Raw genomic sequence first — 10,691 nt, 5'->3', positions numbered from 1 at the left:
GTGGTGGTGGTGGTGGTAGTGGTGGGAGGGTAAAGGGTAAAGTGACAAAGCAAGTCTAAGGCAGGGAGCAATTTGCTACAAGGGAGATTCATTCCATGTGTCCAGCTGACAGAAGAAAAGCAGTGGAAGTCAATGAAGGAACATGACAAATATAGAATATGGTGTTATAGTGTCTTTTTAAAAAGTCACAACATTCATTATTATGGTAAGAAACTCAAAATAGAAGCATTTATGTCACATTTACTTACCAAGTTACTAAGACAGGCAGAGAATTAGAAAATTGGACACTACTCATAAATAATGGGGTAGGAGGAAGGTGGTCGGAAATCACATAAGGAAAAAGGTCCATCTTCCTTTTTTGGAGGATGGCCTTATCTACTAGGAGAGATGGGAGGAGAAAACCTCATGCATGGTATGTGCTGGATGATGGACTGTTGCTAAGCACAGGGCATGATCGCACGAGTTTTCCCCACAGTTCTGTTCTATAGGTGGGAATATTGAGGCTCAGGGAAGTGGAACAAAACATGCCTAAGCAGGTAAGATCCGCATTCTCTAAGAGCTCAAATTAAACTCCAATATGCCTAACTGTAAAGGCATGTTTTCTCCCATACCCTGTAGATTGACGAGGAACAAATTAGCATTAAATTTCTCAGGGACCTAAAGAGCCCCAACCAGAATTAGAGCATGACAGCTTAAAACGAGGGCTAAGGGGATGATTCAGTCAGTGAGCGCTTGTACATTGTGAGCATCGGGAATTCATCCACACCATCCATGTAAAGGCTGGGCATGGCTTTCTATGTCTGCAGGTCCAGTCCTGTGGAAACAGAGACAAGACCATCCTCAGAGATTTGCTGGTTTGCCATTCTAGCTGAATAAGCTTCAAATTCCGTGGGAAGCTTTCTCACAAAAACTAAAATAGAAATGATTGATGCCAAAATTGATCTCTGGCCTCCACATGCATGTGCACACAAACACAGATACAGGAACATATTCTCTCTCTCTTTCTCTCTCTCTCTCTCTCTCTCTCTCTCTCTCTCTCTCTCTCTCTCTCATGCACACACACACACACACACAGAGAGAGCAGGGAGAGGGAGAGAGGGGGCAGGGGAGGAAGATGAATAGCACCTTTTTTGCTTGGAGCATAGAATCCAGCTTGAACAATCACTCAGCAACTGGCTTCTCCTACAAAAGCTTCTTACATTTTCTATCTCTGGTCCCTCTCTTGGACCCTACCCTCACATACCATATCTCTACTGGAACAGTATATAGCTGAATAGCTTTCAGGGGCATCTGGACACTGTTGAAGTTGTTCTCTTTCAGAGAAACAAAAACGCAAGGACTCAGCTTCACTCTCTGGAGGCCTCTAGCTCTTCCCCCAAGCCAGGTGTATGCTCCCCACATCCTGAAGTAGCTCATTACAATCAAGGGCTGAAGAGTAAAACAGAAATTAAATTGACACTTTGAAGCATTAATCTAAGCACAAATTAATATTCATCAACATCTGCTATTTGTTCAGGGGAATGTTTGACTTCAACAAAAAATATCATTCTTTTCTACCTGGAGATAGCATCTATAATATAAAAAAAATGGCATGGGCAGGGCCTCTGTGCACATCCAGCTAAAAAGCCTGGCTCCCTGAGGAGAGACAGCTTTGAGGCTGATCTCCCAGAGGTACCCTGAATGTCTCCCAATGAATTATTTGTATCTGGTGACCATTTTCTTCCTGACTCTCAAAAGATTACTGTTCCTTTTCAGTTGGGAAGGAACGGGAAGCCAGTAATGTCTATCTATCTCATACTTGGTGACCGATGTGGCTCTGTTCTCTACTGTTGTATCATTATGTGGGCAGGATACCTTCCTCCCTGGAACATTACCAGCTCAATTCAAAACTGTGTGTCCCAAGCCACTAGCAAGTGGACCCTGGGCCAGTGGAGCCATGTCTGTCGGTATAGCTCCACATGGACAAGTGAATGAAGCAATTACATAGCAACCACCTCTCTGCCACAGTCAAGGAGGCCTTGGATATTGAAAAGCAGAAAGTATCGCAGAGTCAATAACATCTTCGGAGCAAGGGGATGGTTTTCAGATCATAACCCAGCTGAGAATTGTTCTCTTCCTGCTGAAAATCCAGGACAACTTCTGAAAGCTATCTCAGTACTACAGCAGGGAAGTTCTGAGAGATCTTTACAAACATTAGCTGTTCTAGGGTGGACATTTTGGAGATTGCTTTTCTTCACATCCCACATAAAGTTGGAACATGGTTACTAAAATTGTAGAAATATAATTAATGAATACAAACAGCAAATTGAGACGCTACACAATGAGCATACTTTGAAAACAATGCCTGATACTAATGGGGATTCTACAGCTCCCATAAGCAGCCTAGTCCTGTGTTGAGTAATGCAGGGGCAAATTTATAGACATCTTCTTGTCAAGACTGGGAGTGGGATGTTCTAAGATGAAATCACCATTAAATCATTTTTCGACTTAGTATCTATGCCATCTTGAGCAACTCACTTGTTTCTCTGTGCCTCCCGTTTCTTTCCCTCAATTGTGGGAATAATAACTAAATGAGCTGATGTTTATAAAGCATTTGAAACAGTATCTGCACCTTGAATGTCATATAAGTATTAGCTATGGTTATAAACTTAATAACAGAAAGTGCATTCAAAAGTCTCTGGTAACAGTGATTGGTGTTGCTGAAGAGCAAACTCCAAAACCAAAGAATCAACCAGGTATACTGTGGAAGAGAAGAACAAAGAGAGAAAACTTAATAAACGTAGAGAGGTAAGAACACTATAAAAACTTGAAAGAAATCGTGTGTTGGTCTTGGAGATCTCTGTCTGGCTGAGTTATGGGGGCATGGCTGGATGTGACCTTGAAGTGAAGAAGACAAGAAGAGGTAAACCAAAGAGAAAGATGTATAGGGTAAAATACCTATGCAAAACCCAGGGAAGGAGTGCATACAAAAATGCAGTGATCTGGGAGAGAGGCAGGTCACTGGAACAAAATAGAGACAAGAAATAATAATAATAATAATAATAATAATAATAATAATAATAATAATAATAATAATAGGTCAGAGGTGGGACAGGGCTCAACATGCAGGATTCTGCAAACAATAATCAATTGCATTTCATTCTAAAGAGCAACAAAGGTCTTAGGAGTTTCTAGGGAGGGGTAAGATGATATGATACAATTTGAAGACTTGCTCTGTATCCCTGTTGTAGGTAACTTCTGAAAGATCCCTACTTAAAGTGCTTATGGCCATATGACTTATGGTGCTTGTGGGCATGTGGAATTTCTTCTCTTTGAGTATGACCAGACTTAAGTGACTTGCTTTCTAGTTAAGAGAACATGGCAATGGTGGTGAAACTTAAGTCACAAAGCCAGGTGTGTGCTCTCGTGTGTATATCCATATCACACCCCTCCCCAGCTTCAGGTTCCACGCTGCAAGCTTCTATTTGGAAGGTAACACCTGATGAAGGACCATGAGAGATGATCCTTGGAGAGAGGGAGGCTCCATTCAGTTAGACTTTAATGTGACCTTGAAAACTTGCTGTGACATAATGTCATCTTGGGAGCCAAAGGTAGAAACAAAACTAGTAGAATTTCGACTTGAAAAATGGGATGTATACAGAGATGAGGAAAAGGCAAGAAGCTGAGTTGAGGGTCAAGGCTTGCTGCCAAGATTTCTGGAACACATTAAATTTCAGATGTTTCTTCTTGAATACATGAAAAGTTAATGTTGACACTTGGGTAATTGGATTTAAGAGTGGAGTCTGGAGGAAAAGATCAGGGCCAGAAAGCAGCCTTGGACCCATGAGCATTTACATGTGATTCTCAATGGTGTAGGACAAAATGAGGCCTCCAAAAGACAATGTCACTTATACCAGTGTATAACAAACCACCCTAAATCCAGTGACAGAAAATAAACATTTCATGATGCTCATGCATTCTGTAAGTTTAAAATCTGACAAGCAAGCCCAGTATCGTGGCACATTCTGAAATTCCAGCACAGAAAAGGGGAGACAGGAGAATCATCAGTTCAAAGCCAGCTTTAAATATTGTCTGGAGAAACTACATGCTTAAGCTTTATTACTGTGTTTGCCTAATTTGAACAAGATCCTGGGTTTGATGGCTAACACCACAAAATAAAAAATGACAAGCAAAATGATGAAAGCTCATCTGTGCCCTCACAATACAAGGGTCCTTAGCTAAAGTCCTATTCATGGTTTCTCTAAGGACCTGGCTTCCTAACTGCTCTTGTCAATGCTGCCAGCTCAAGTTGTCAAAGACCAAAACCCCAAGAGAAGCAAATAGGAGCTTCGTGGCCTTTTTACTTTTTTTTTTTAACTTTCCCTTCAGTGTTCAATCAATTCTTTTGTTATGTCCTATCGATTATTAACAAATCCTTGTGTTCAATCCAAACTCTAGGGAATGAAACCTAGAGATGGGAAGAATGCTAAGGGGCCTGCCGATACACTTTAAAGCCACTGAATAGAATTAACTAAGGTAAAAACAATAAGGGACTCCTAAGCAGAGGCCCGAGGCATCCCAACATGTAGATAGTGAAAAGAAATAGAATAGTTAAGAAACAGAAGAATTAAAAAGGCAATAAGGTTGTAAGAAACAGACTGGGTATGCTGGATGCCATGACAGTCAAGAGAAGATGCTAGTTCTAAAAAGCTACGTTGTGCTTGAAGTCTCTGAAATGTGAAATGCCACAGGAGCAGAGAAGACTGGAGCTTGGCAAATGAGAGCCACCAGTAACTTTGATGGAAGCAATAGCCGTGGTGGAGCTTAGACAGAAGCCAGCTCACACGGGATTGAATAGAGACAGAGAACATAGGAGAAGTGTCAGCTGTAGCTGTTAGCTATGTATGTAGCTGTCCAAACAGGACAGTGTCAAGACCCCTCTCAGCCAGACAACCACATCATCTTTGTTTTAGGTGGTCATCTGGCATATCATTTCATCTTTCTAGTAGTCCTTCATAGTACCACAGTTGATTATCGGTTTTTAAAAATTACTGGTTTAAAGAACTCATTTCTGGTGCCATTTGTGTTTTCTGTTTGCAATGAAGATAGGTCTCTAGAACCACTGCTGTATCAGATTCTTCTGTGAAGAAGGCATGGCCAATGTGTCAGGAGTTTGAACGATCCCTTCCCAGTGTTCATCACTCTCCTTTAAACACCATCAAATCTCTTCCTGCCTCCTGCACTCTGTAGCATTCCAAAACCAAACTCAACCCCCAGTGCAGTCACAGGATGCCACCCTCGAGTCCTACAACACCCCCACGGCTGTCTCAGAGTTTGTCATGCTGCTGACTCACAGAGTAGAAACCAAGAACACCACCTGTCATCCGTATTGAGCTCCATCACTGTTCCTGTTCTTTATAAATGTTCAATGATCACTGATACCATAATCTTAGCCAACTGTTTTCCTATAGCAAAGCCAGGTGCCTCCAAGCCCAGATACACTGCTGAAGAAGCTACAAAGAGGAAGTCTTCAACACTACCTCACATCCTCTGTTGTTGTGGCCTTTTCTTTCCCACAAGATCACACGGGTAGGAACAGGAAATGTTCAGAGCACACGGGACCCAGGTCAGACTGAGATTATGTGAAGAGGTTTGAGGGTCACGTAAAAAGAGTCCTAGTCTGCTAGCCAGGATACTCTTAGAATCTAAGGCTTAGAGTCTTTCTTTCCCTCTAGATGCATGAAATCACGAGAAATCAAAGCAAGTGCTTTCTAAAGTCAACTCACAATACCTTTGAGTTAGCTTTTTAAAATTCACTTCCCTCCTATTCTTTGTATGGATATGAGACGGTTTTAAAGTATTTCTAAGTCTTCTAAATCAATACCTTTACCTCTAGACTTTTTCAACTTTAGGAAAAGGAGGATAAGCTTGCCTGAGTCCAGAGAGGTAAAAATTTGAGGATGAGGTAAGAAAACTGGGCTTATTCTATCAGTGACTACAGTGAAATAGAACATGTATGCCTCACCATGGCAGCAGCATGCAAAAGATGGTGAGTCCACAAAAGGTACCCTTCCATTCCTTACTGGTGCCTGGCAGAATGGAGAGTCTGGAAGGACAGGGGGCTAAAATGTATTAACCATGCTGGACCCAAACCCTCATTTCTCCAGTCACCCTTCTCCAGCACATGACTTCCTCTTCTTTCCCCCACTTTCTTGTGAGTTTGATAACATGGATTTGACAAACAAGAAATAAGACATATAAGCTCACCAGTGAAGTGTTTGGGTATAGCTGTTCTGGTCCAGAGCCTAGCACACCAATTTAGGATTAACTGGTATGCTGTAGTGCCTTCTCTAAGCCCATCAAACTCAGTCCAGACTCATAAAGTTGAAGCTGTGGGAATAGAAACATTAATAAAATACATGTTTTTTTTCTTTTTTAATGTTTGGCATCTTTGGTATCAGCTCCCTCATTATAAGTTCTCTACATGCCTGTCTCTCCTCTCTTCTTGATATGAGCAAGGGGATAAAGCCACCTTTTTTATTTTTCCCAAGGACACACAGTGAGGAAAGCTATTGCAAGTGTTTCCCCACTCTATAGTGGGAACTTTAGACAAGTTTTATAAACCTTTCAGTCTCAATTTTCTTTGCCTTAAAATGCAAACAAACCTGACTTCTTTTTGGCATATTTCTGAAGAGTGAAGTGGGACTACTTCACACAGGTTCTTTTAAAAACTGTTTATAATGCTATCTTCAGCAACATAAGATGGTTATTAGTGATTAATAATGACGGTGCCTTTTAAAATACAACCAATCCAATATATGATAGATTGTACGCAAAAGCTAAATGATTTAATTCCAGTACTAGTTCTAGAAGTTTCCCCCACAAAGGATAAACACGGCAAAGTATTAAACAAATGAGAAACACATGGGGAATGGTCCAGAACTTCTAATATTTATGTGTAATAAGAATTAGAAAAACGAGAGACTAGAGGATCTCAAAACTAACCAAATAAAAAAAGGTCGCTTGTAAAGTAAAAAGGATTCAAGTCTTTTTAGTCAGAAAGGATTCAACAGCTATGGGATAATGAATAAACGGGCACACATCAAGACATAGAGCACTTGCAATTTTTAAATTTAAGTTTTAGCGGGTAAAGCTCATAAATATTCTGATGCCTTCTCTTAAGTTCACAGAGATCCATATATAAAAGGTAGCCATAAGTCTCAGCTCCTCTTCATTTCTCCCATTTTAATCTATCCAGCTCAAGGACTAGAAAAAATATATAATCCAATAAAACCTTTACTTTGATCCTAACGGTCCTTGTTGAAACCCAAAGCAGCTTCTTTCTGGACAAAGGATGCATCCCAAACCTAGCACTGCAGATCTCACCATAAGCCAGGTCTCCCAGCTACTAAGAATGAAGCCAGAGTCTCTGGAAGCCTTGCTTCACTGCTGATTTCCCTCCTGCTTTGTCCATCTCTGTATTCTGCCTTGCTTGAAGCCATACCTTTTCTGGCGAGTCCATTTTCTCACAACCCTCTAACTAAAAGCCTATAGATCCATTAAAAACCAGCCCAAATACTTTTTCACAGACAACCGTTACATAGAATCAGTATTGGCTTCCCAAACATGCTCTGGGTTTGGTTGCATTTCTTATAAGCTGGTTGATATATGTTGTGTCATACAGAGAGATAAAGTGTATATTCTGAGGTGTTGCTTCTATCTGTCGGGATTTTTATTCTCTCCGCCCAGCTGGGAACATCTTAGGAGTAGGAGGCACCTCTCTTTGTCTATGTATCTCCAGCATCTGACATGATGCCACTACCTACTGCATATTCCAAAAATAGTCACCCAAAAGGTTGACTCAACAGCCCTTTGATTAAGAAGTAATTACCCACGCAAATTTTGCAGGTGCTGGGGCTTACCGCGTAAGTGCTGACATAGGCTAAGTCAAGGAAAATCATGAAGTGAAAGATCTGTAACCTTCTAAAGAAGGCAGATGCTTCTAGGTGACTGTAAGAAAATGGGTCCAGTGTCATCAGATAATTTAAAGATAACCCAGAAACCCATGTCTGTAAAATTCTTCAGGATTAGAAAATGAGATCACTATTTCTTTGGTAAGGTGCTAAGCAGACCTGCCATACTAGTCAATCCCAGCACTACTCCAAGATCTTTTTGCAACCATGACAGTCCTGAAGACTATCGTGGAACAGCCTGTGAAGGTCCAAGTTAACTTTCAGAATGACAGGAGATAGAACCCAGACAGAGAGGACTTCTCATCCTACCTAATAAGATAGGGCAGCAGATGGCAAGCTAGGTGGTCATGGGTGGGAAGAGGGAGGCAGTGAGTCAGATTTCCACACAATGAATTCGTGACATGTGGGACACTGAGTGTCAGCTGCTGCTAGAACACCAAGCCAAATGAGGATCCTCCCATCCTGCCCACACATTATAACTGACTGGTGTTTGCCCTAACTCAGTTACCAATGCTATGTAGGGCCTACCTTTGATAAGTATTAATCAGTAATCTTAACAGTTGAGAATAACACAAAATTAAGAAAAGAACACAGACACAAAGCAAATCTCACTTGAGAAATTATGCCTAGGCACTAGGTACATCATAAAAAACTGTAAGTCTTAGAAAATAAAATTTATGGGTTGAAAGTCACAGCAGAAAAAAAAATGTAATATTAGTATGACTTAAAAAATGAGACTAAGGAGAGAAGACTAACTCACACAAAATAAAATAGACAATAATAAGGCTGTAAAATATAGAGAGGATGATAGATATGGAGGACAATTCCCAGAGATGCGACACACAGGTACCCAGCATTCAGAAAGAAGGAACTAGAACAACTGCTGCCCTCAACCTCCCCCCAAATATATGAAAAGAAAAATCCAAAGAGAATCTCATCGTTCAGAAACAAATTACATATGGTGTTGAGTTATTGCATTTTGAACAGCAAGGGAAATGTAAAATGGCTATTCAAACCAAAACATAAGACATATATAAAGGAAAACACACACAGGCTGGCCCCAGCCATGGTCAGTTACAGATGTGAGGAGTAAAAATCTGTGGAATTCTAAGGGAGAAAAAAAAATCAAAAATCCGTAGCTGTTCTTTTGGAGCTGAGAGATATATAATACCATTTATTAAAGAAATTTGTCCATGATAAGGTAGATTAGCCAGTGATGAGACTAGAAAGTCCACGGACAGGGCTTCTAGGGGGCAGGGAAGGCTCGTCTACACCTATACCTATACCAACAGTTGTTATGCCCAGGGTATAGATGGCACATAGAGGTTAATTATATAAAACAATGCCAGAGGGGTGAGGCAGGAGTAGGTAAGTGGGTTGAGAAGTACCCTCTTAGAGGCAAAGGGGAGGGGGGATGGGATGGGGGAGTTGTGGAGGGGAGAACAGGAAGGGGAACAATATTTGAAATGCAAATGAATAAATAACCACACACACACACACAACCAGTAACACAATTTATATCGTTAACTTTTTGCATTTATGTTTGTTTTGTATGCGGGCATGCCTGTGGAAGTCAGAGGACAACTTATAGGTTGTCTGTTCTCCACACCATGTGGATACTGAGGCTTAAAATCCAGGTCATCTGTCTTTATAGCAAGCACTGTTATCTTGTTTTGAAATTGAGTATTTTTCTCAGCTTAATATTTCAGAAACTAATTTGTCTCCTAGTTAAAATGGGTCAAAGGGATGAGAAGACGGTTAGTCAATAAAATGCTTGCTACCCAAACACAAAGATCTGAATTTGGATCCCCAGTATCCACATAAAAAGTTGGGTACAGTGAGATACACTTGAAATCTCAGTGTGGAGACAGGAGGATCTCTGGTGCTTGCTAGCCTGCCAGCCTGGCCTAATCAGAGAGCTCCAGATTCAGTGAGAAAGCCAGTATCAAAAAAGTAAAATGGAGAGTGTTTCCAGAACACAGTGACATAGGTCTTTGGCCTCCATAACCAAGCACAGACAGGTGAACGAACACATATGCAGACGCATACTTGCATTCATTAGTCTATCGACCATTTTCTTCATTTCACTTTTACAAGCCTTTAAAGTTAAAACAGTATACTTAATATAGTGCCTAGGTTAAATAATGCTTTTGAATACTCCAAATAATCATTCCCTGTATTTTCTCTATATTTCTGCACACAGAGATTAAGAAAATGGTAGCACATTTGCTAATGGTGGTTATATTATATGGTGGGACTTAGACTCCCTGTCTTCTTAGCATTTTTCCTCATAGTTTGATTTATTTATAAGTGGTATTGTTTTTATAAGCACAGTAGAGTTGAATTCTTTTTGAAAAAAATATAGAAAGTGAGAGTGAGGCTTAATATTCGGCATCTCGAACTATTGAAATATGACACGGACCACTTTGTATTCCTGCTGCAAACTGCCTACTGATTTCCAAGATTAATGACCCTAGAGCAAGGGTCATTGGCTTGAAATGCAAACAAAACTGTATTTTAAGCTATTTTAAATCTACAGGATGGGGCTGGTGAGATGCCTCAGCAGGTGAAGGCACTTTCAGCCAAGCTAGTTACTTGAATTCCATCTCTTATAGCCCTCACAGTAGAAGGAGAGACTTAGACTTAGACAAGTTGTCCTATGATCACCACACACAAAGACATTATGTGTTCATGCCCAGCTACACACACTTAATAAATAATGTTTTTTTTTTTTTTAAA

Source organism: Mastomys coucha, unplaced genomic scaffold (assembly GCF_008632895.1).
Source record: "Mastomys coucha isolate ucsf_1 unplaced genomic scaffold, UCSF_Mcou_1 pScaffold9, whole genome shotgun sequence".
NCBI lineage: Eukaryota > Metazoa > Chordata > Mammalia > Rodentia > Muridae > Mastomys > Mastomys coucha.
Note: the sequence above shows the minus strand (reverse complement) of the source record.